Source organism: Nomascus leucogenys, chromosome 9, assembly GCF_006542625.1.
Source record: "Nomascus leucogenys isolate Asia chromosome 9, Asia_NLE_v1, whole genome shotgun sequence".
In the NCBI taxonomy this organism is placed as follows: domain Eukaryota; kingdom Metazoa; phylum Chordata; class Mammalia; order Primates; family Hylobatidae; genus Nomascus; species Nomascus leucogenys.
Genome location: NC_044389.1, coordinates 71,074,564 through 71,097,232, shown reverse-complemented (window position 1 = coordinate 71,097,232; position 22,669 = coordinate 71,074,564). Strand labels below are relative to the sequence as shown.

Genomic DNA, 22,669 nt, shown 5'->3' with positions numbered 1-22,669 from the left:
CCCTTAGGACAAATGAAAAATAGAACACACTCCCTAATATGCTTAGTTTTTTATTATACTCCAGCTGTCATCTCAGTCACCTCCAGGTAGCTCCCTGGAATATTATCTAGTGTTTTTGTTGTTGTTGTTGTTTTTTTTTTTTTTTTCACAAATGGACAAGACAATTAGGATGGCCCAGCATAAGTCAGTCGGGGGAAAGAAAACATTTGCTAAAACCCGACATTCTCCTTATAGACAAGAAATGGTAGTCTTCAATTTGAACACTAGATGGAAGTATTAGTCAACTTAATCTCTTTTATCATGCCTCCTGTTTCGCGGTCGATATATGTCAATGGTTGACATCGCTCTTCAGTGGTAGTCTTATAATTATCCACATGGATTTTTATGGCTCTCTACCCCAAACTTTTTGCATAATTTTAATATTTAAATTACTTAAAAAAATAAGAAATGTTATACTTTCGTTATTACTATTACTATTTCTCCTACAACATTGTCATTATCAGAATACTGCATTTATCAGCAATCTCAGAAATGCAGAAAATAGTCCTGACCTGGGAAGATAAAGGAAAAGGGCCTCTGAATCCTAGAAATGATTGTCATTCATACCAGCGGCTTCATGACACATTGCCCAACAACAAACTGAAGACTGCCTGAGATGTGTTTAAAACATTGTTGGCTGAGCGTGGTGGCTCACACCTGTAATCCCAGCACTTTGGGAGGTAAAATGTAAAATGAGGTCAGGAGATCGAGACCATCCTGGCTAACACGGTGAAACCCCGTCTCTACTAAAAATACAAAAAATTAGCCCGGCATGGTGGCAGGTGCCTATAGTCCCAGCTACTTAGGAGGCTGAGGCAGGAGAATGGTGTGAACTGGGAGGTGGAGCTTTTAGTAAGCTGAGATCACACCACTGCAATCCAGCCTGGGGGACAGAATGAGACTCCATCTCGAAAAAAAAAATTGTTTAACTTGGCAGGGTGCAGTGGCTCATGCCTGTAATCCCAGGGCTTTGGGAGGCTGAGAAGGGTGGATCACCTGACGTCAGGAGTTCAAGACCAGCCTGGCCAACATGGTGAAACCCTGTCTCTACTAAAAATATAAAAATTAGCTGGGCGTGGTGGTGGGTGCCTTTAATCCCAGCTACTTGGGAGGCTGAGGCAGGAGGATCAATTGAACCCGGGAGGTGGAGGTTGCAGTGAGCCAAGATTGCACCATTGCACTCCAGCCTGGGCAACAAGACCAAAATTCCATCACAAAAAAAAAAAAAGTTTAACTTAATTTCTTAACCTAGGTGAACTAGTGGAGACTTCCATGCAAGTTTAGGTTAATTTTATCCGCACATAATAAAGCTGTAAATAATAATGGTTTAACAAATACAAGTTTATTTCTCTCACAGGATAAAGTCCAGAGGTAAGCATGTTGCAGGAAGTCAGGGACCCCGAACGGAGGGACCCGCTGGAGCCACGGCAGAGGAAACATAAATTGTGAAGATTTCATGGACATTTATCACTTCCCTAATAATACTCTTATAATTTCTTACGCCTGTCTTACTTTAGTCTCTTAATCCTGTTATCTTCGTAAGCTGAGGATGTACATCACCTCAGGACCCTGTGATGATTGCGTTAACTGAACGAATTGATTGTAACACGTGTGTTTGAACAATATGAAATCAGTGCACCTTGAAAATGAACAGAATAACAGTGATTTTTGGGAACAAGGGAAGACAACCATAAGGTCTGATTGTCTGCGGGGTGGGCAAAAAGAGCCATATTTTTCTTCTTGCAGAGAGCCTATAAATGGACATGCAAATAGGAGAGATGGCGCTACATTCTTTTCCTAGTAAGGAATATAGTATTAAGACCCTAGGAAAAGAATTGCGTTCCTGGGGGAGGTCTATAAATGGCCGCTCTGGCAGTGTCTGTCTTACGCAGTTGAGATAAGGACTGAAATACACCCTGGTCTCCTGCAGTACCCTCAGGCTTATTAAGGTGGGTACTTATTAGGGTGGGGAAAAAACCCCACTCTGGTAAATTTGAGGTCAGACCGGTTCTCTGCTCTCGAACCCTGTTTTCTATTGTTTAAGATGTTTATCAAGACAATACGTGCACAGCTGAACACAGACCCTTAGCAGGAGTTTTTGACTTTGCCCTTTGCCTTGTGATCTTGCTTTGTCCTTTGCCTTGTGATCTTTATTGGCCTCTGAAGCATGTGATCTTTGTTCTCCCTTTTGCCCTTTGAAGCATGTGATCTTTGTGACCTACTCCCTGTTCATACACCCCCTCCGCTTTTGAAATCCTTAATAAAACTTGCTGGTTTTGTGGCTCAGGTGGGCATCACAGTCTTACCGATATGTGATGTCACATCCGGTGGCCCAGCTGTAAAATTCCTCTCTTTGTACTCTTTCTCTTTATTTCTCAGATCCACTGACACTTAGGGAAAATAGAAAGAACCTATGTTGAAATATTGGGGGTGGGTTCCCCCAATACTGGGTGAACCAACATGGTTTTTCTTTTCCCTAAGTGTATGTGGGAACCCGATTCCCTTTGGTAGGTGCAGAGAAACGTTCATTGGTTCAGTCCACAGAAACGTTTGTTCAGCTCCCTGATGATTGGTGAGTTGTCTATGTATTGTCTGGGATAACTATGGGTCATGCAGAGTCTAAACATTATGCTTATCTCTGCTATATTAAACTCCTGTTAAACCAAGAGAGAGTTCGAGTTTCCATGGAAAATATGGTCACTCTATTCAGGGCAGTGGAAGAACACTGTCCTTGGTTTCCTGAAAAAGGAACCTTAGATGTGGAAGTATGGGATAGTCTTGGTACAACATTCTGGGAACTGGTCTCGACAGGAAATTATGTTCCCGTCACTGTTTGGGGTGATTGGGCCTTGATACATGCCATCCTAATGACATACCAATCCCGTGACCCCTTGCAGTTACCACAGTTTTCTGAATCTGGTGACCCTCTACCTCTTCCTCAGCTTTCCTCTCCTGCTTGGCCTTCGTTATCTGCTCAGCCTCTCCCTTTGCCTGCTCCTCCCGCACCCGACGATATTGAGGATTCAATATCTAACTCCAGTGACTTTGGCTAAAGTCACCCCCGATGATCTTACTTCTTTTCATGAAGAGCTGAAACTTGTAGCTCCCATGGCCCTCACTTGGACAGCCCGGGACCATAAACTTTTGGGTAACATCAATTATTTAAGACCTACTTTAGGCATTCCAACATATGTGTTGTCTAATTTGTTTTCTATGCTGTGTGGAGATTCCAGTCTCTGCAGTCCCGGGACTTTGACCCCTGAGGCTTCACTAGAACTGGAATTCATAGAGGAAAGAATCCAAACTGCCCAGTTGTCTAGAGTACAGCCATCTCAGCCTTTTCAGCTTCTGATTTTCGCTTCATTGCACTCCCCTACTGGGCTAATAGTTCAACATAATGATTTAGTGGAGTGGTGTTTTCTTCTTCATTCTGTGTCAAAAACTTTGTCTGTTTGTCTGGACCAAATGGCTACCCTAATTGGACACTCTCAATATACAATACTTAAAATTTCTGGATTTGATCCAAATTTAATTGTGGTTCCTTTAAATCAGCTCAAAATTCAAGCTGTTTTTCAACATTCCATACTGTGGCAAATTCACTTGGCTGATTTTATCGGAGTTATTGCCAATCATTATCCAAAAAACAAATTATTTGATTTTATAAAAATGACTTCTTTGGTGGTCCCTTGACTGTCCAAAGATCAGCCCATTCCTGAGGCCATTACAGTGTTCACTGATGGCTCTAGTAATGGAAATGCTGGTTATGTGGGTCCTACAGACAAGCTTATTTCTACCTCTTATACCTCTGCTCAAAAGGCAGAGTTAATTGCTGTAATTACTGCCTTACATTTCCCAAAACCTTTAAATATTGTCTCTGATTCTGCTTATGTTGTATATTCCACTAAGAATATAGAAACCACTAGTATCAAACATATTGATAATTTTGAATTGGCTTCTTTATTTTCAAGGTTACAACAGGTGGTTCACCAACGTAGACACCCTTTCTATATTACACATATTAGATCTCATACCACTTTACCAGGACCCATGTCTGCTGGTAACCATAAGGTCAACTGTTTGGTCTCTTTTGGAACCCAGGAAGCTCAGGAGTTCCATAATCTCACTCATGTCAATGCTGCTGGATTAAAAGATAAATTCGCTCCCACCTGGAAGGAGGCTAAGCTTATTGTCCACTGCTGCCCTCAATGCCAAGTTTTTGTACTTCCGAATCAGGAAGCTGGTGTTAATCCCAGAGGCCTAACTCCTAATGATTTATGGCAAATGGATGTGACTCATGTTAGCTCCTTTGGCAGACTTTCATATATACATGTTTCTGTAGATACCTTCTCAGGTTTTATCTGGGCTACTTGCCAAACAGGGGAAGGCACAGCCCATGTTAAAAAGCATCTGTATTCTTGCTTTGCAGTTATGGGGCTTCCATATCAAATAAAGACAGACAATGCCCTGGATATGTTAGTAAAGCTTTTGATTTATTTATGCAACAGTGGGAAATTTCCCGTATTACCAGAATCCCTTACAATCCTCAAGGACAGGCTGTGGTGGAAAGGGCCAATCGCACCTTAAAAATTCAATTGTCCAAACAGTCTGAACAACAAAAGCATAATTTGACCACTCCCCACTCCCAATTACATTTAGCATTGTTTACTTTAAACTTTCTAAATGTTCCTAAAGACAATACTCTGACTGCAGCTGAATGCCATTATACAGGCAAAAAATTGTCCCTAAACGAAGGCAAGCCAGTTTTATGGAAAAACTCCCAAACCATTACCTCAGAACCTGGAACAATTATAACCTGGGGTAGAGGGTATGCTTGTGTTTTACCAGGAGATCATCAATCCCCTGTCTGGGTGCCCACTAGAGACTTAAACTTCGTGTGAATACTGACAACGAAAACCGCAGGGAAAAGACGTCTGCATCAGGGACCGCCCTCACACCCGGTGAGATCTGTGCCGACTCCTCAGAAACTGGCACACCAAATCAAAATGGATCTGGTTCAATCCTCCCTAATGGCAACGGAGACCCATCTAACTAATCCCACTTCTCCTAATTACCTTTCTTTTTCTCCTTACAAACCTAAAAATCTCACCATTTCTATTAGCCTAAAAATAACATCCCTCTGTTCTTCTCTTCCTCCTTTAGCACTGGATCTCACTTACGATAGGTTTTATTTAATGATTCTCCTCCTTATACTTTCTGTCTCACCAATTTCCCCTCACACTGATTTACCTGCTACACAAAATTATTCTTATTGGGCTTATGTGCCTTTTCCTCCACTTATTCAATGCCTCACCTGGATGGATGCTTCTGCGGAAATCTACACTAACCATAGTGTGTGGATGCCTGGAGCTACAGATGACTGTCGCCCGGCTCAACCAAGAGAAGAAGGCACTGCATTTAATGTTACTATAGGTTATAAATACCCCCTCGGTGCCTCGGACATGCACCTGGTTGTATCCATCTAGAAACTCAAATCTGGGCTGCTTATCTTCCAGAGAGATTAGCTACAGAGAAACTGGGACATTTTCTCTCTGGTCTCTCCCTTTCTCCTTTAAGACAAATGAAAGGGGGAGTGATAGGAGATACCCCATACTTTCAATACAAACCTGCAGGAAAACCATGTCCTAAAATTTTTGAGAGCCCATCTAAAACTTTAATTTGGGAAGATTGTGTTAACTCACATGCAGTAGTATTTAAAAATGACTCATATGGTTTAGTAATAGACTGGGCACCAAAGGGTTATTTAAAAAAACAATTGCTTCTCTGGCAGAGACTACTCATTTTATTTCTTACTGGGAGGATGAGGATTATCATCCTACTTTGCATAGGAGGTTCAGCTCATTCTTTCCCTTAAAATGGGAAGATAAAGGCATTACCCCCTGAGGCCTCGTATGATATTCCCCATTCTGAGCCCAGAACACCCAGAACTTTGGAAATTGGCTATTGCCGTGTCCAGACTGTGAGTATGGGAAGGGGAAACTTTTCTGTCTGTTGTCCCCGCTTCCGCCCCTCACGTCCGTAATTCTGAACCCCATGATAAATCCCCTTTGATCCCTTTTCCTCTTTTTGATGCCAATCCTCCTTTATGAGACTCCAATAGGCATTATGATAATTCTTCTCGACCCAGGTATGCCCCTCTACCTCTCCGGCATCCCCAGGCACCTCGGATTACTTCTTTACGGTGGAGAACATTGGGCGTGGCCACCACCGCTTCTCTCCCTCAGTATCAACATAGATTCAGACATTCTGCTTTGTTTGCCTCCAACCTGACTATCCCTATACAGAGTTGTGTTAAGCCTCCTTATATGCTGTTAGTGGGAAATGTCAAAATTTGGATGAACAATCAAACTGTCCAATGCATTAATTGTCATTTATACACTTGTGTTAACTCCCGTTTTGACTCCAAGAAAAGTGTAATGTTGGTTCGAGCTCGAGAAGGTATCTGGATACCAGTAACTGCCCAGAACTTGGGAATCCTCCCACTCAGTACATTTAATTAATGAATGTTACAACGAATTCTCAAAAGATCTAAGAGATTTGTTTTCACTTTAATTGCTGTGATCATGGGCCTAATTATAGTCACTGCACTGGCCACCACTGCCAGAATGGCATTACATCAACCTATTCAAATGGCTCATTTTGTTAATGATTGGCAAGGCAATTCAACCCAAATGTGGAATTCTCAACAAGGCATTGATCAAAAATTAGCTAATCAAATCAATTATTTAAGACAGTCTGTTATTTGGCTTGGAGACTGGCTAATGAGTCTCGAACATCACATGCAAATGCAGTGTGATTGGAATACTTCTGATTTCTATATCACACCATATTCCTACAACGAGACTGAGCATTCATGGGAAATGGACAAAGGACACCTTCTGGGTAAGGAAGATAATTTATCCTTGGACATAACCAGATTAAAGAAGATATGGAATTCTATATTTAACTTTGCTCCTTTCTGCTTATCCCAATTGTTTTTTCCACTTTTTTTCTATATCTAACAACCTCTAACCAAAATCTCTCCAAAGCAATCAGCTTGGCTTTTAATATGTGAAACTTTTAAAAGTTTCAAAGTGGGGACTAAAGGATATCAAAATATTTTATCCCCCAAAATATATTTCTTTGACATATTTTGAGATGGCTGTCAGAGAGCTAGCATACAGAAGTAGCCCTGCAAAGTTGCATCTTGTGGGGGAAATTTGCATCTGTAGAAAATCTGCATTGATGAAGCCAGGACTTCCCTTGTCTAGATCTGGGAAAGATTAACTGAGAGTCTGAAACACCTTTAAAGGTCTGAAAGAAACATTTGCCATCTATTCTCTAACAGGACTGCTACCTGTGAAGTTTCAACCACATAATGAGAACACCTTTGCTAGCCAAGCCTCCTCTTTTCTCCCTTCCATAATCTGTTTTGCCACAGCCCAAGCCCTCATTCTTTTTGTAACCTCAAGATGGCATTTTAGCTTCTGCATTCCATTGCAGGGGTTGGGTAATCACTCAGTAATGTTCCCCATGTGTATGCTAATAAAATGTGTATGCCTTTTCTCCAATTAATCTGCCTTTTGTGAGCTGATTTCTCATCAAACCTTCAGAAAGCAAATGGGAAGTTGTCCCTTTGGCCCCTACAGTGATATCCAGGAAAACTTGAATCAGAATGTAGCGATTCAAATGGTTGAGTTACAGAAAACTTTTGAAGGACTATAGTAAACAGCCTGTTCATATCAGTAGAGATTTGACTTGTTGAATTCTAAAAAATGCAAACCATGATTGCTTCTAATTCCCCCTAGTTAATATTCATTAAATGCTTTCTAAGTTGCAGGCCCTGTCTTTGGAGATTCACAGGAATTATTCTGTTGAATCATCACAGCAACACTATCAAGAAGGTACAGTTATTATCCTTATTTCACATAAGATGGAAGTGAGGCATTAAGGAATAAAGTAACTCACACACTCAAGAAGTGTTGTAGCTGGTATATGATACCAGACAGTCTGACTCCAGAGCCTTCACTCTTGGTACACATAAAACATATTAATTTTTTCAAGAAAGCACAGGAACTTATTTATAATTGAATTAAATTTATGGAATTTATTCTCACTAGTGAATTGCCTTCTGATATTTGGCAGATTTGCAGAGGCATCTGAAGGATGTAAAATTGTGTCATCAGAAGAGAGTCATAAACTTGGATAAATGTGTCACCATTTGTGTTTATGGGGACTTCCATGAGAGGGCAAACCTCAGGATACACTTAAATCATCAAACATCTGGGGAGCTCTAAGTTTCAGGAAAATCTGAAAGGGACTAAGGATGGTAAGGAGCTGTAGTAATGCTGAAATGATAAGGGACTAGTGTTGGATCTGCCTAGAAACCCTAGTGCCTCTAGTTTTATAAAAATTACAGTTTTTTTTTAAATTTTCTTAGAAAACAAAACAAAACTCTAAGAACCACCACCCATGAGATAAGCCTAGAGTCAGAATGAAAATGTATCCCTATGGCTCAGGAATAAATCAATCCTTCAAATACTATTAGCTGTAATGACTTTGTGAGGACCTCCTGGGTCACCAGGTTGGTATAAAATTATCTTAAGCTGAAGACTTTTATATACAACAGATGCAGAAAGAAGCCTTCTTGGAGCTTCCCTTTTCTGACTATCACAGAAACTTCTGAGACATGACGACTGCCATAAATTCTCTTTTGAGGGAAGCTTCTACTCCCAGGAGAGAGACCAAGAGTGTACCTACCATAATTCCTCTCTGGGGTTGTGGGGAAGTTTTATGACCCTGAAAAGGACTAACACCATGCATAGCAGTATAAACAAACAACAGCACAAACTTTATCTGCTTTCCTAAATCCCACTGAAACTGCCTTTACAAAATTATGACAGTAAGAGAAATCTGATATAGTTGACTCCATCTTGCTGCTGACCTCCAAGCTGTCCTTGTCATTCCTTGGAATAAACCAAGCTAACATTGGGAGGAACTTAGTTTATAGATTAACTTGAAAGCAAGGATGGTAATAGTCTCTGTATTAGTCCATTCTCACATTGCTGTAAAGAACTACCAGAGACTGTGTAGTTTATAAAGAAAATAGTTTTTAATTGACTCACAATTTCACAGATTGTACAGGAGGCATGGCTGAGGAGGCCTCAAGAAACTTACAATCATGGCAGAAGGCAAAGGAGAAGCAAGCACATCTTCACATGGCGACAGAAGAGAGAGTGAAGGGGGAAGTGCCACACACTTTTAAACAAGCAGATCTTGTGAGAACTCACTCACTATCACAAGAAAAGCAAAGGGGAAATTCGACCCCATGACCCAATCACCTCCCACCACGTCCTTCCTGCAATGTTGGGAATTATAATTTGACATGAGATTTGGGTGGGGACACAGAGCCAACTTATTAAAGTCCCTCCCTAAAACTAATTCCCTCCTTTCACAGGGACTCAAAATCACCTTTGTAAGTCTAATGAAAGGCCGCAAGAATAGGATTATAGGAGGGGCCTGAACTCTGCTAAAATGTAGGCATAGTTTCTATAATTCCTTACTGCTCAAGGGTCATGTGGCCAGGCCAGAGGGCTATTATCATTTAAACTGTAAACTAAATGTCTCCCAGAGTTAGCTTGGCCCAAGCCCAGGAATAATCAATGGCAGCTAAAGGCAAGATGTTCAATCAGATCTCTTTTACTGCCATAATTTTCTCACTGATATAATTTTTGGAAAGGCAGTTTCCACAGGATAGGTGGAGCATACATGCAGTTGATAAGCTTTCTTCAGGCATGAATTACAGTGCTGTTGGTTGTGAGTTGAATGTAAATAAATTAACAAATATATTAAGGTATCTTAACAGAAACACACATAAAACCAGGTTATATATTGATCAATTGACAAAAAGGTGACAATTGATCAATTGACAAAAAGATCTCACAGGATCTTTGCCCTATATTTCCTTTAAGAACAATGATTCACCATTCACTAATTCAGTATTCACAACAACTTTGTGAAAGGAAAATATCTTGGGCCCCCAAAATCACTAAGCTAAAAGGAAAATTCAAGCTGGAAATGCTCAGGGTGCACCTACCTCCCATTCTATTCAAAGTCATCCCTGTGTTCACAGAGATAGATGCATGTTCTGATTGCCTTTTTTGGAAAGGCTTATCAGAAACTCAAAAAATGCAACCATTTATCACTCACCTATCTGTGACATGGAAGCCCCCCAGGGTGGAGATGGGGGGCAAGGCGGTGGCGGGGGGGTTTGCCTTGAGTTGTTCCTGCCTTTCAGTATGGAACCAATGTACTTCTTACATATATTGATTGATGTCTCATGTCTTCCTAAAATATATAAAACCAAGCTGTCCCCCCACTTTGGGCACGTGTTGTCAGGACCTCCTGAGGTTGTGTTACAGGTGTGCATTCTCAACCGTGGCAAAATAAATTTTCTAAATTAACTGATACCTGTCTCCAATTTTTGGGGTTCACAACTTTATAGACCATAACTAACACAAATAATGAGGACATTCTATATGTTTAGCTGAATTTTACAGTAGTCCTCCCTTATCTATGTGTCAGGCCTCTGAGCCCAAGTTAAGCCATCATATCCCCTGTGACCTCCATGTATACATCCAGATGGCCTGAAGCAAGTGAAGCATCACAAAAGAAGTGAAAATGGCTGGTTCCTGCCTTAACTGATGACATTCCACCATTGTGATTTGTTCCTGCCCCACCTTAACTGATCAATTAACCTTGTGAAATTCCTTCTCCTGGCTCAGAAGCTCCCCCACTGAGCACCTTGTGACCCTCACGCCTGCCCTCAAGAGAACAACCCCCTTTGACTGTAATTTTCCATTACCTACCCAAATCCTATAAAACTGCCCCACCCCTATCTTCCTTGCTGACTCTCTTTTCGGACTCAGCCCATCTGCACCCAGGTGATTAAAAAGCTTTACTGCTCACACAAAGCCTGTTTGGTGGTCTGTTCACACGGACACGTGTGACATTTGGTGCCATGACTCAGACTGGGGACCTCCCTTGGGAGATCAATCCCCTGTCCTCCTGCTCTTTGGTAAGTGAGAACGATTCACCTATGACCTCGGGTCCTCAGACCAACCAGCCCAAGGAACATCTCACCAATTTTAAATTAGGTAAGTGGCCTCTTTTTACTCTCTTCTCCAACCTCTCTCGCTATCCCTCAACTTCTTTCTCCTTTCAATTTTGGTGCCACCCTTCAATCTCTCCCTTCTCTTAATTTCAGTTCCTTTCCCTTTCTGGTAGAGACAGAAGAGACATGTTTTATCTGTGAACCCAAAACTCTGGCACCAGTCATGGACTCAGGAAGACAGTCTTCCCTTGGTGTTTAATCACCGCGGGGATGCCTGCCTGATTATTCAACCTTAATCAAGTTTCACCCTTAAACAAGTTTCAGAGGTGTCTGATCACCATGGGGACACCTGCCTTGATCCTTCACCTTTGTGGCAGGCAACCTCCCTGGGAGGGAAAGTATTCCCCCCACCCCTTCTATCCATGTCTCTACCCTCTCTTTTCTCTGGGCTTGCCTCCTTCACTATGGGCAACCTTCCACCCTCCATTCCTCCTTCTTCTCCCTTAGCCTGTGTTCTCAAGAACTTAAAATCTCTTCAACTCACATCTGGCCTAAAACCTAAATGCCTTATTTTCTTCTGCAATACCTCTTGACCCCAATACAAACTTGACAGTGGTTCCAAATAGCCAGAAAACAGCACTTTCGATTTCTCCATCCTACAAGATCTAGATACTTCTTGTCATAAAATTGGCAAATGGTCTGAAGTGCCTGATGTCCAGGCATTCTTTTACACATCAGTCCCTTCCTAATCTCTACTCCCAATGCCACTCATCCCAAATCTTTCTTCTTTCTCTCCAGTCTGTTCTTTCAGTCTCCACCCCAAGCTTTGAGTCCTTTGGATCCTCCTTTTCTACGGACCCATCTGACCTCTCCCCTCCTCCCCAGGCTGCTCCTTGCCAGGCTGAGCCAGGTTTCAATTCTTCCTCAGCCTCCGCTCCCCCATCCTATAATACTTCTATCACCTCTCCTCCTCACACCCAGTCTGGCTTACAGTTTTGTTCTGCGACTAGCCCTCCCCCACCTGCCCAACAATTTCCTCTTAAAGAGATGGCTGGAGCTAAAGGCACAGTCAGGGTTAATGCTCCTTTTTCTCTATCAGACCTTTCCCAAATCAGTTAGCTTTTAGGCTCTTTTTCATCAAATATAAAAACCCAGCCCAGTCCATGGCTTGTTTGGCAACAACCCTTAGATGTTTTACTGCCCTAGACCCAGAAAGGCCAGAAGGCCGTCTTATTCTCAATATGCATTTTATTACCCAATCTGCTCATAAGATTACATAAAGCTCCAAAAATTAGATTCCAGCCCTCAAACCCCACAACAGGACTTAATTAACCTCGCCTTCAAGGTGTACAATAATAGAGAAGAGTTGCAATTACTTGCCTCCACTGTGAGAGAAACCCCAGCTACATCTCCAGCACACAAGAACTTCAAAAAACTTAAGCCACAGTGGCCAGGCATTCCTTCAGGACCTCCTCCCCCAGGATCTTGCTTCAAGTGCTGGAAATCTGGCCATTGGGCCCAGGAATGCCTGCAGCCCGGGATTCCTGCTAAGCCATGTCCCATCTGTGCAGGACCCCACTGGAAATTGGACTGCCCAACTTGCCCAGCAGCCAGTCCCCCTGGAACTCTGGCCCAAGGCTCTCTGAGTGACTCCTTCCCAGATCTTCTCAGCTTAGCAGCTGAAGACTGACACTGCCCGATTGCCTCGGAAACCTCCCGGACCATCACAGATGCTTTGGGTAACTCTTACAGTGGAAGGTAAGTCCCCTTCTTAATCAATATGGAGCTTACCCACTCCACATTACCTTCTTTTCAAGGGCCTGTTTCCCTTGCCTCCATAACTGTTGTGGGTATTGACAGCCAGGCTTCTAAACCTCTTAAAACTCCCCAACTGTGGTGCCAACTCAGACAACACTCTTTTATGCACTCTTTTTTAGTTACTCCCACCTGCCCAGTTCCCTTATTAGGTCTAGACATTTTAACTAAATTGTCTGCTTCAATGACTATTCCTAGGCTACAGCCACACCTCATTGCTGCCCTTTTCCCCAGTTCAAAGCCTCCTTCACATCCTCGCCTTGTATCTCCCCACCTTAATCCACAAGTATAGGACACCTCTACTCCCTCCTTTGAGATCAATCATGCACCCCTTTCCATCTCATTAAAACCTAATCACCCTTACGCAGCTCAGTGTGAATACCCCATCCCACATCATGCTTTAAAAGGATTAAAGCCTGTTATCACTCACCTGTTACAGCATGGCCTTTTAAAACCTATAAACTCTCCTTAGAATTCCCCCATTTTACCTGTCCAAAAACCAGACAAGTCTTACAGGTTAGTTCAGGATCTGCACCTTATCAACTAAATTGTCTTGCCTATCCATCCCATGGTGCCAAACACATATACTCTCCTATCCTCAATACCTCCCTCCACAACCCCTCCACAACCCATTAGTCTGTTCTGGATCTCAAACATGCTTTCTTTACTACTCCTTTGCACCCTTCAGCCCAGCCTCTCTTCATTTTCACTTAGACTGACCCTGACACCCATCAGTCTCAGCAACTTACCTAGGTTGTACTGCCGCAAGTCTTCAAGGACAGCCCCCATTACTTCAGTAAAGCCCTTCCTCATGATTTACTTTCTTTCCATCCATCTGCTTCTCACCTTATTAAATATCTTGACAACCTTCTACTTTATAGCCCTTCCTACAAATCTTCCCAACAGAACACCCTCCTGCTCCCCCAACGTCTATTCTCAAAAGGATATTGCGTATCCCCCTACAAAGCCCAAACTTCTTCCTCATCCGTTACCTATCTCGGCATAATTCTTCATAAAAACACACATGCTCTCTCTGCTGATCTTCTCCGGCTAATCTCCCAAACCCCAACCCCTTCTACGAAGCAACGACTCCTTTCCTTCTTGGGCATGGTTAGATACTTTCACCTTTGGATACCTAGTTTTAACATCCTGACTAAACCATTATATAAACTCACAAAAGGGAATCTAGCTGACCCCATGGATCCTAAATCCTTTCCCCACTCCTCTTTCCATTCCTTAAAAACAGCCCTAAAATTTGCTCCCACACTAGCTCTCCCTGACACATCCCAACTTTTTTCATTACACACAGCCGAAGTACAAGGCTGTGCTGTCAGAATTCTTACACAAGAGCCGGACTGCACCCTGTAGCCTTTCTGTCCAAACAACTTAATCTTACTGTTTTAGCCTAGCCCTCGTGTTTGTGTGCAGCAACTGCCGCTACTTTAATACTTTCAGAGGCCCTCAAAATCACAAACTATGCTCAACTCACTCTCTACAGTTCTCATAACTTCCAAAACCTATTTTCTTCCTTACACCTGACACATATACTTTCTGCCCCCTGGCTCCTTCGGCTATACTCACTCTTTGTTGACTTTCCCACAATTACCATTGTTCCTGGCCCAGACTTCCATCTGGCCTCCCACATTATTCTGGATACCACACCCGACCCCCATGACTGTATTTCTCTGATCCACCTGACATTCACCCCATTTCCACATATTTCCTTCTTTCCTGTTCCTCACCCTGAACACACTTGGTTTATTGATGGCAGTTCCACCAGGCCTAATCACTGCTCACCAGCAAAGGCAGGCTATGCTATAGTATCTTCCACATCTATCATTGAGGCTACCTCTCTGCCCCTCTCCACTACCTCTCAGCAAGCCAAACTCATTGCCTTAACTTGGGCCCTCACTCTTGCAAACAGACTACATGTCAATATTTATACTGACTCTAAATATGCCTTCCATATCCTGCACCACCATGCTGTTATATAGGCTGCAAGAGGTTTCCTCGCTGTGCGAGGGTCCTCCATCATTAATGACTCTTTAATAAAAACTCTTCTCAAGGCCACTTTACTTCCAAAAGAAGCTGGAGTCATTCACTGCAAGGGCCATCAAAAGGTGTCAGATCCCATCGCTCGGGGCAGTGCTTATGCTGATAAGGTAGCTAAGGAAGCAGCTAGCGTCCCAACTTCTGTCCCTCATGGCCAGTTTTTCTCTTTCTCATCAGTCACTCCCACCTACTCTCCTACTGAAACTTCCACCTATCAGTCTTTTCCCACACAAAGCAAATGGTTCTTGGACCAAGGAAAATATCTCCCTCCAGCCTCACAGGCCTGTTCTATTCTGTTGTCATTTCATAACCTCTTCCATGTAAGTTACAAGCCCCTAGCCTGCCTCTTAAAACCTCTCATTTCCTTTCCATTGTAAAAATCCATCCTCAACAAATCACTTCTCAGTGTTCCATCTACTATTCTACTACTCCTCAGGAATTTCTCAGGCCCCCCTCCCTTCCCTACACATCAAGCTCGGGGTTTTGCCCCCGCCCAGGACTGGCAAATTGACCTTACTCACATGCCCTGAGTCAGGAAACTAAAATACCTCTTGGTCTGGATAGACACTTTCACTGGATGGGTAGAGGCCTTTCCCACAGGGTCTGAGAAGGCCACCATGGTCATTTCTTCCCTTCTGTCAGACAGAATTCTTCGGATTGGCCTTCCCACCTCTGTACAGTCAAGCAGAAAGGTCTCCTCACTGTCCTCTAAACAAACCAGGTTCATGGTTTGGTACCTGCTTCTGATCTTGTCACTCTTCTCTTTAGAAACTCTCCTCCCCTTCTCTTCACAGATCCAAATTCCAGTGACCCCGCAAGGTCATTCCCCTTTTCTGCCTCCACCTGCCTATAGTGGCCTCCTTTCCTTTGCTGAACTCCTGCTGCACTCATCAGTAACATTCCACTGAGTTCTCAATGCTAGTGTGTCATTGTTTCTCTGTGCTTTCTATGTGTACATATTATGTTCTATATGAGATTTCTTAGCCTCTGTAAATCCTTAGAATACCTAGCAGAGCTGAGCGCAGGGTGGAAAGTTGACACCCATGAACTATTTTTTATCTCATAATATCACACGTGGCAGCCATAATGCATTGCACCCATTGCGGGATGAGGTGTGACAGCAAAACTGGCATACATTTCTTCTTCCTTTTTCACAATTTCACAGCTCCAAGATTCATTGTTACTATAGATCACAGTAACATCAGCACATAATTTTTTTTCTTATTAAGTAAAAAACTTACTTTTTCACATAAGGAAACACTTTCCAGCTGCTCTTTGGCATCTCTGAATTGCCAGCATCACTACTCTTGCACTTTGGGGCCATTCTAAAGTAAAAGAAGGGTTCCCTTAACACAAACACTGAGATACTGTGACTGTCCAACTGTTAAATAAGAGGGCTGCCAAGTGACTCACAGGCAGGTACCACCACCTTAAACAGCGTGGATACACGGGACAAAGAAATCATTCACGTACCCAGTGGGACAGAGCCAGACAGCATAAGATTTCATCATGCTACTCAGAATGGAGTACAATTTAAAACTTATGAATTGTTCTTTCTGGGTAATTTACTTAATTTTTTTTGGAACATGGTCAACTGCAAGTAACTGAAACCTCAGAAAGCAAAACCATAGTGTCATGCACATCTGTGTGAAGAGACCACCAAACAGGCTTTGTTTGAGCAATAAAGCTTTTTAATCACCTGGGTACAGGTGGGCAGACTCCAAAAAGAGAGTCAGCAAGTAAGATAGGGGTGGGGCAGTTTTATAGGATTTGGGTGGTTAGTGGAAAATTGCAGTCAAAGTGGGTTGTTCTCTTGCGGGCAGGGGTAGGGGTCACAAGGTGCTCAGTGGGGGGAGCTTCTGAGCCAGGAGAAGGAATTTCACAAAGTTAATTGATCAGTTAAGGTGGGGCAGGAACAAATCACAATGGTGGAATGTCATCAGTTAAGGCAGGAACCAGCAATTTTCACTTCTTTTGTGATGCTTCACTTGCTTCAGGCCATCTGGATGTATACGTGCAGGTCACAGGGGATATGATGGCTTAGCTTGGGCTCAGAGGCCTGACATTCCTGTCTTCTTATATTAATAAGAAAAATAACATAAAATAGTGCTGAAGTGTTGGGGCAATGAAAATTTTTGGGGGTGGTATGGAGAGATATGGGTGATGTTTCTCAGGGCTGCTTCGAGCGGGATTAGGGGCCGTGTGGGAACCTACAGTGGGACAGATTAAGCTGAAGGAAGATTTTGTGGTAAGGGGTGATATTGTGGGGTTGTTAGGTGGAGCATTTGTCATATAGAATGATTGGTGATGGCCTGCATATGGTTTTGTATGAATTGAGAAACTAAATGGAAGACACAAGGTCCGAATAAGAGAAGGAGAAAAATAGGTATTAAAGGACTAAGAATTGGGAGGACTCAGGACATCAAATTAGAGAGGGCCCAAGGGGGTTCAGCGTAATTACTTGCTTGGTTGGCGAGTTTTGGGGCTCTATCCTTGAGTTTTTTTATGTCGTCACACCAGGCCAGATTGATTTAGGTAAAAACAACACTGTTCATTTAAATATATACGGAGTCCTCCTTTTTCATCAGTGAGTAAGTCAAGGCCTTGGCAGTTTTGGAAGAAAGAGAAATGCAAAGCCAGCAATTATTTGTTAAAGAAGGATTAGAAATGGCTAGGACAGGCCGGGCGCGGTGGCTCACGCTTGTAATCCCAGCACTTCGGAAGGCCGAGGCGGGCGGATCATGAGGTCAGGAGATCGAGACCACGGTGAAACCCCGTCTCTAATAAAAATACAAAAAATTAGCCGGGCGTGGTGGCGGGCGCCTGTAGTCCCAGCTACTCGGAGAGGCTGAGGCAGGAGAATGGCGTGAACTCGGGAGGCAGAGCTTACAGTGAGCCGAGATTGGGCCACTGCACTCCAGCCTGGGCGACAGAGCGAGACTCCGTCTCAAAAAAAAAGAAATGGCTAGGACAGAGTGAGATTGATAGTGTGGTAGAGATAGCTGGGGAGAGGTAGAGGGTGGCATAAGAACGGGAACGAGAATAAGAGTGAGTATAAAAGTAAAGAATAAGACTTCATCAGGGTGAAAGTATTGGAGTGTACTTTGCCACTGAAGAGAGAGGGGAGATGCTAGGTTCTTTTTAACAACCAGCTTTCACAGGAACTAATAAAGTGAGAACTCATACCCTGCACCCACTCTCCCAGAGACAGCATTAATCTATTTATGAGGGATCTGCTCCCACGACCCAAACACCTCCCATTAGGCCCCACTTCCAACACTGGGGATCAGATTTCATCACGAGATTTGAAGGGGACAAACATCCAAGCTATAGCAGTGAGCAAATAAGCTTCTCCCTTAAACAAAAAACACATGGTATGTAATGCTAAAACCTCCCAGCTGTACCTTCTGACCTGTTGACTGGGCTTCCCATACACTCATTTTTCCTGCCCCTTGGAATTTTTAACTTCCAGTAAAACTCTAAGTTAATTGCTTTTTCAAGGGCAACTTTAATCAGAATAGCCAGCTCTACAGACACATTACAGAAAAAGGAAAACCAGTTATTTTTTTTGTGTGTTAGGCTATTAAAAAAAAATAGTGGTGGGTTCTTTTTTCCCATTGGCTTTTTTCTCTCCATTATCATGCACGCCTTTCTGTTCAGGATTGAGGTCATCCATCTGCAATCTCATATCCTCTTGCTGGGTTCTGTCAAGTATTAGTCATAAGGCAGTCAGCTTGCTTGTGTACACTTTAACAGCTCTTTTTCACATCAAGCCTTCCAGTTGTCTCTGCTTATTTTAGCCGGGTGCTCAAAGTAGCAGCTGGTTGCCTGGCTATCCCCAGGCAGCTGAAAGCATCGTGAGTAGAACACAAATGAAGCAGGAAGGAATAATCTGAGCTTGATGCTAAAATTTTTGTCTAAGACCTTGTGACCAGGGTCTGTTTCCTAACTGCAATCTGTCCAAAATGTTACTTCCCATCACTCCACATATTATAGCTATCTGATAATTATTAAAATCTGAATATCAAAGTCATTTTTGTATGGAGGGAATAATTAATACATGTACCTTTCCAATATGGCCTTAAATACTCCCCCAAATTCCTTAGCTCTTAATTTTTTTCTCCCACCCTAAAATATATGTATTTTTAATATTTACCCTGCCCATTTAATAGCAATAAGAGAAGTACATCAGTTACCTAAGTCAGAGATCAGCAAACTTCTTCTGTATAGGGCCAGATAGTCAAGCTTTGTGGGCCACACATTCTCCAATACAATTATTCAGCTCTGCTGTGGTAGCATGAAAATATCCACATAATATGTAAATGAATGAGCATGGCTGTGTTCCAATAAAACTATTTATACTGTGGTATAATTTTAAAAAATCTATATTTAGTTTCTGCCCTGGTTCCCAGCATACAGCTCCTAAAATATGAGGCATCTCTAGAGTGGTAAGAGTATCTTTTGTATACTAATGAGATGACTGGTGGCCCCTAAATAGCTTCAGGCTGGGGATTGGTCAGAAAAACTAGGGCATGATTAGAGAGTTGGAACTTTCAGCCACATCTCTTAATCTCTAGGGAGGGGAGACAAACTGAAGGTTGAGCTGATCACCAATGGTCAACTGTAGGACTAGATTTCAGTATCTGTGGGAGTCTTGGAAATAATCCCCTTCGATTACTATAACCATGATCAGTCATGTCTACAAAATGACCATAATTAGTCCATAAAAACCCAAAAGGACTGAGTTGGAAGGGCTTCAAGATAGCTGAACTCATGGAGGTGCCTGGAGAGTGGTATATCCGAAGAGGGCATAGAAGCTCTGTGCCCTTTTTCACATACCTTGCCCTATTCATCATTTCCACCTGGCTATTCATCTGCATCCTTTATACTATTTATTTATTTATTTATTTTTGAGATGGATTCTCACTTTGTCACACAGGCTGGAGTGCAGTGGTGCAATCTCGGCTCACTGCAACCTCTCCCTCCCAGGTTCAAGCGATTCTCCTGCCTCAGCCTCCAGAGTAGCTGGGATTACAGGCACGCACCACCACACCCAGCTAGTTTTTGTATTTGTCGTAGAGACAGGTTTCACTATGTTGTCCAGACTGGTCTTGAACTCCTGACCTCAAGTGATCTGCCCACCTCAACCTCAAAAGTGCTGGGATTACAGGCGAGAGCCACCATGCCTGGCCTGTACTATTCTTTATAATAAACCATTAATGTAACGAAAGTGTTTCCCCGAATTCTGCGAGCCACTAGCAAATTAAACCTGAAGAGGTGGTTGAGGGAACCTTGATTTATAGCCAGTCAGAAGCACAAATAACAACCTGGGGCTTTGTTTGTTTTGTTTGTTTGTTTTGAGACAGCGTTTCACTCTTGTCCCCCAGGCTGGAGTGCAATGGCGTGATGTTGGCTCACTGCAACCTCCGCCTCCCAGGTTCAAGCAGTTCTCCTGCCTCAGCCTCCTGAGTAGCTGGGATGACAGGTGCTTGCCACCATGCCCAGCTAATTTTTTGTATTTTTAGTAGAGACGGGGTTTCACCATGTTAGCCAGGCTGGTCTCGAACTCCTGACATCAAGTGATCCACCTACCTTGGCCTCCCAAAGTGCTGGGATTACAGGCGCGAGCCACCATACCTGGCCCTACAACCTGGGGCTTTTAATTGTCATCTGGAGTGCAGGTAGTCTTGTGGGACTGGGCCCTGGACCTGTAGGATCTGATGCTATCTTCAGGTGGATAGTATCAGAATAAAATTGAATTATAGGATACTCAGTTGGCATCCACTGGAGATTTGCTTAGTATGTGGGGAAAAACCTTTACACATCTGGTCACAGAAGTGTGCTATGGTGAAAAACAGTTTGTGCTTTCAAATTTGAATTTCATATAATTTTCATGTGTTACAAAGTATTTTTTTCATTGACTGTTTATAATCAGTGAAAAATATAAAAATCTGTTCTTAGCTCAGAGGCTATACAAAAATAAGAGGGGAGGAAAGCAGGCCTGATCTGGCTCATGGGCCATACTTTCCCTACCTTTGGCCTAGGTTGGCAAACTGTAAACTTGAGGTTACAGTTATTAGAACCTAATATCCAATGTGATGATATTAAGAGGTGGGGCCTTTGAGAAGTGATTAAATCATGAGGCATTCACCCTCATGAAGGGAATTAATGCCCTTATAAAAGAGACCAAGGAGAGTTTGTTTGCCCCTCTTGCCATGTGAGGACACACAGAAGGCACCATCTATGAAGAATGGGCCCTCACCAGACACCAAATCTGCTGGTGCCTTGATCTTGGACTTCCCAGCCTTCAGAATTGTGAGCAATACATTTCTGTCATTTGTAAATTGCCCAGTGTAAGGTATTTTGTTTTAGCAGCCTGAATGGACTAAGAGAGTAAGCATATATTATTTATGCATTCTGAAAGGAACAATAACACTATTTTTCCTTCAAAGAAAATGTTTAATGTTCATTGAAGTGCTAATTCTAATATTAAAAAATTAAAAACAACCTAAATATCCAATAACAGAGAAGGCACTAAGTGCCTCTGTACATCAGAATACTAACTGGCCTTTAAGATGATGTCGTTAGTGGTAGAGAATGCTGGTTTTTGAAGTGGATAGACCTGAGTATACATTCAGACTCCCATTTACCAGCTGAGGATCTAAAGCAGCCCCCTTCACATTCCTGGATTTTTCTCATACGTAAAATTGAAATGGTAATGTAACTTTGTTATCTTCATGCTTAACATACAGTAAGACTCTTTTAATATTATCTATTGCAATTGTTATTTGGGGGGATTATATGGGATTTAAAATTTTTTATGCAATGAATATGTATTTTTTCATAATAAAAGAAAATGACTTTTTTATTATAATGAAAGAATTTCCCTCTATAGAGAGAAATCATGTCTAAAAATTACAGTCACTATGGCATCTATAGCAAAGTACCTGTAGCAGTACAATGCAGGTTAGGCTTGGGAGAGAAAAGCTTGCTGCGGATACCAATGACAGGTGAAGTCCATATGTCTCTCTGGCGCATCCCAGGGAGAAGTACTGAACAGGCCTACCTATGACAGGCCCCCTTTATGAGAAAAGACAGAAGAGAGGCCAGATGGAATAGTCACTAGAGAAAAAAATGAGTTCTATTCTCTAGTAGGGAAAAAGCAAGACACACTGTAGCTTGGTCAAGAAATAGTTATGGAACAAATGAATGAATATCAAGATTGTTCATTTATAATCTGATTGTTTGGACCATAGAGTGTGAATTAAGAAGAAAATTCCTTATTCTCTATTTTTGAAGAGGAACCTGAATTGTGGAGAAATTGTATGGAAAAATATTCATAATCTGATTAAAGGGTTTATAAGGATGTGACTGGTATGGTCCGTTTATTTATTCAATAAATAAGTTTTATTGAGCATCTACATTGTGCCAGCACTCACGATATGCCCAATCACAAATCAAGATAAGTCTTGTTTTTAATTTGGATAACTTTGCCCTCTAATCCCAGTTGTATGATATTTGTGTTCACTATGTGATTAGCAGTTTAAGAAGACAATTTAAATGGTCTTTGGAACTTATCTCACTGGATGAGAGGTTGAGTTAGGATCAGTAAAATATCACTAGCTGTACCTAGGCAGTGTGATGTAGTATATA

The 22,669-nt window shown here is 42.4% G+C and overlaps 1 long non-coding RNA gene across 1 annotated transcript in view; it reads right to left on the bottom strand.

Moving 5' to 3' along the window:
* Window positions 1-18,504: 18,504 nt before the first annotated feature.
* The window catches only part of LOC115836712, a 54,599-nt gene continuing 50,434 nt past the window's right edge, over window positions 18,505-22,669 (bottom strand). Inside the window, exons 4-5 of the long non-coding RNA XR_004031733.1 lie at window positions 19,213-19,303; window positions 18,505-18,862 (exon numbers count right to left, since the gene is read on the bottom strand). This is a non-coding gene — a long non-coding RNA (uncharacterized LOC115836712). The remainder of the gene's footprint in view (window positions 18,863-19,212; window positions 19,304-22,669) is intronic.